General features: G+C 43.5%; 1 non-coding gene across 1 annotated transcript; it reads right to left on the bottom strand.

Moving 5' to 3' along the window:
- Window positions 1-2,898: 2,898 nt before the first annotated feature.
- Window positions 2,899-3,001, bottom strand: LOC147634484 (U6 spliceosomal RNA). Its single transcript, XR_015266842.1, has one exon. It is a non-coding gene; the product is annotated as a U6 spliceosomal RNA (small nuclear RNA).
- Between the last annotated feature and the right edge of the window lie 611 nt (window positions 3,002-3,612).

Here is a 3,612-nt window from a genome sequence, read left to right on the forward strand (position 1 = left end):
GCGGTTTCTATCGCCCCATTACCTTGAGCGACTCGAAGACAAGTTTAGGAGGGCACGTCAAAATGCTTAACCAGTCCTACAATTTGCAAATAAGACTCTTTTGAACTTACTTTTGCAATATCGGGCATATCTCACAAGGACAAGAAAGGGTAGTTCCTTTATGGCCTTGACACACAAATCCAATGGGAAGTGTGTATGTTTCGACCATCCACTTTGGGGATGCACTCTCGCTTGCACAAAGCGTTGAAATCAAGTACAATGGCAGAAAGCCCAAGACTTCCTAGCCTTCCACTCCCAAGGCAACCACCTATGGGGGAAAAGGCCAGAACTAGACGATGTCTTCCACAGGACAGAGCACGGGAGGCTCTGGTTCCAAGAACTCAACTAATGCACCCAAGCTTACTCCAGACCAGAAAGCTCACGCAGGCAAGTCCGATGAGAAATTGAGTGCTGAGGATGCAGCTCCACAAGGCCCAAGGGAATGACAGTCCTGTGAGTCATGGGCAACTTAGGGCACACTAGGCAAGGTTCTCAGGCACAACGGTTCCAAGGGAGGGTGATCCTCCAAGGGGTGGAGCGAGAGCGCTAATACTCATCAGGAAAATAAGACCAGAGAAAGTGTTCAGCGACGACGACAGGGCATGAAGGGAAAGGGGACATGATGAAACAAATACATAGATCTTCATCACACAGGTGGAGTGGATTTGCAGATCGGGCCAGGTTTTTAGTGAAAAGGTTGCCAGGAAGGGAAGGATGACAAGTTGGGACTGCGTAAATAGACAATGGGATGATGGCAGTCATCCCAGAGTAGAAGTCGAAATCCCATCATCAAGTTTAGTAGAGGGGGATGTCATGTGTTAGACATGTCCAAGCTTAACCCATAGCTATTTCCTTGAAAGGCAACAAGATAAAGAATAAGATTAAAACTAGATCACGTCTTAATTCAAGAACTATAGCAGCTAGGTGTGGTCAGGGACGGCACTCGAGGAACCCATGAGGCTATCAGCCAGCTTTTATGGAGCTTTATTTGAGTTGGCTATAGCATGTGAAAGGGGTTTGTCCAGGGACGTGGCTGGCACAACAGGTCGACCAGTCCAGATGGGATTTTTCTTGGCTATAAAAAGCATTGGTTGAGTTCTTGTTGGGCATTCAATCCCTGCTTGGGATTGGGTCGAGATTTAGGAATTAGATTAGGTATTTACACCTAGATTGTATTGATGATATCTAGAAGTTACGCGTAGAAGTAAAAGAACTTTAGAAATTCAGCTATACGGTGTGCCCAAACTGTATTAATGATATCTAGATTCCACGTAGAAGTAGAATCAAGTTTTGTATTAATGGATACGTGTGTCCTTTAAATACATGATATTTGAATTATGCATAAAAACAAGGAACATTTGATTAAAATATTTAAGAGCCATTCATTTCTACTGTCAAATCAATATCATATATTTCCAGATTCGAGACACAATATCTGAATTGTGTAGAAAATTGGGTACCATGTGAGTGAATTTTTGGAACACAATCTCCAAGCTTAATGAAAAACTAGATACCATGCATATCATGTACCCGTTGCGCAATCACCAAGTTTAGTGTAAAAAAGGATACCATATACCATGTTCTTGTAATTTCTTTCTAGAATTACTATAGTTGGACAATCTATCTGCGCAACCGGTGGCTTTTCTAATCTCTCACGAAGATGATTTGAAAGTATGTCCACACTATAGAGAGGACTAGAGAGAGGCTTAATGAATAAGCAAGGACTGCGGCGGCGGTGAAGTGTTGGAGAGAAAAGATGAAGGAGTGAATCTATGTTTAAGAGATTGTACTCGTAATAAGGAGGAGGTGGTCAGAGAACCTGTAAGCCCAAGAGGTGGAAGCTTGTGACCAGTGTGGAGAGGAGAGAAACATGACTTGTTTTTGAGAGACAACCGATCTATTTATAGAGATGAGGGGACTCACACACATCTCTCTCTCTCTCTCTCGCTTTTACATCTTTCTAGTTCATGAGTGTGTAAATGCATATATAAGCCTTGGTTTGCATCTTGCGTTGTTGCCTATGGGGTCTATATCCTTTTTGGGAAAAGGTAGAGGTCTATTAAAGGCTAGAGCCCGCCGTTTTTCTCGTGTGCAGAGCCATACAACCATATGTGAGCACTTAATTCTAGGTCGTATTGAGGGTGAGGGGTGAAAGATGTGCAATCCAAGGAGGGGATAGATGCAGATTATATATATATATATAAAAGGAGGAGCTCAGTTAAGGCAAGCTGAGTTAATGAAGTTCGTCTACAAGGGATGGCTTCTTCCCTTCCTTGCGTATGCATCATTTTGAGTCTTAACAGTATGTCCCTTGGAACGAGAGTGAGTGGTTGATTTTCAATCCCTCTGGCTCACACACCATCACCAAATTTTAACAACCAGAGTACTGGATGTACTGCACACGCCTCAACAGCATTGCCTAGATACTACTCTTATATGTCTTTCAAGGTCTTAATCTCATGGGATGGGACATGAGCTCTTGTGAGTCTTTAGATATGTCTGCCTGCTGCCACTCGCGTGCTGCTCCATCGCGATGCATTTCTAACAACTAGACAGACGCAAGCATGCTGCTCCGCCGCGAGCATGCACAGAGAGAGAGAGAGAGAGAGAGAGAGAGAGAGAGAGAGAGTACACATTTCTAACAACTAGACAGACGCAAGCGAATTTCTTACCCTGTGGGAACGTTCGCGTGCAGAGCAAGCTTGCAAAGAATCAGAGCAGAGATGCGTCGTCGCCCGCCGCCTGCGAAAACGAACCCCCCCCCCCCCCAAAAAAAAAAAAAAAGCAGCACAGAGACAGAGAGAGAGCCTTCGCTGAGTAAGGGAGAAAACGACAGAAAGAAAGAGAAGAGAAACCAAAAAAAATTTGGACCATTTCTCGATTTGTGCGTGTCATCCTTGCGCAGGGGCCATGCTAATCTTCTCTGTATCGTTCCAATTTTATCAGATGTCCCCGAAGGGACGAGACAAGATGGGTGCCCCGCGTTGCCTATAAAGCCCTTACGCATATAAACGCCCACCGCATGTAGGTTATAAACACACCACACGTGGAGCCACCTCACCAAATGCATTATATGCTTGAGACTTTCCCGTCTTGCTGCTCGCATCTCCCGGGTGGCCTACTATGGTTTGGAAGGCTCAGCTAAAAAAACTATGAGTAGAAAATATAGTGGCATGGAAATCCTCACATAGAACACAATGAAAGCTTCACATAGAACACAACGAATCTTCGGTAGTACCCTATGTATCCATTCATGAAGCTTTGTACACTCCTTTATATTTCGTTCATATGGTGGCAATTCCAAAATCAATTCAACTTTACCCTCATCTATAGAGATTTCATTCTTGGACATAATGTGACCACCAAGGATTACTTTATGTTCACCCAAAACTGGCATTAGGGAGGATTTAATGATATCCGATGCAATTGACCTCTTCATAGCACGTTACTTGCCCAAGCTAAATGTTGGTTTTAGTGTGAATGAACAAAAGATCATCAATGAACTCAAGAAATTATCAAAGATATTCCTTGTAAGCTATAGACACATGCACACACAATCAATCTTTGAAAAGT

This window comes from Cibotium barometz, chromosome 10 (assembly GCF_041138505.1).
Source record: "Cibotium barometz isolate CiBa-2024 chromosome 10, ASM4113850v1, whole genome shotgun sequence".
NCBI classification, from domain to species: Eukaryota; Viridiplantae; Streptophyta; class Polypodiopsida; order Cyatheales; family Cibotiaceae; genus Cibotium; species Cibotium barometz.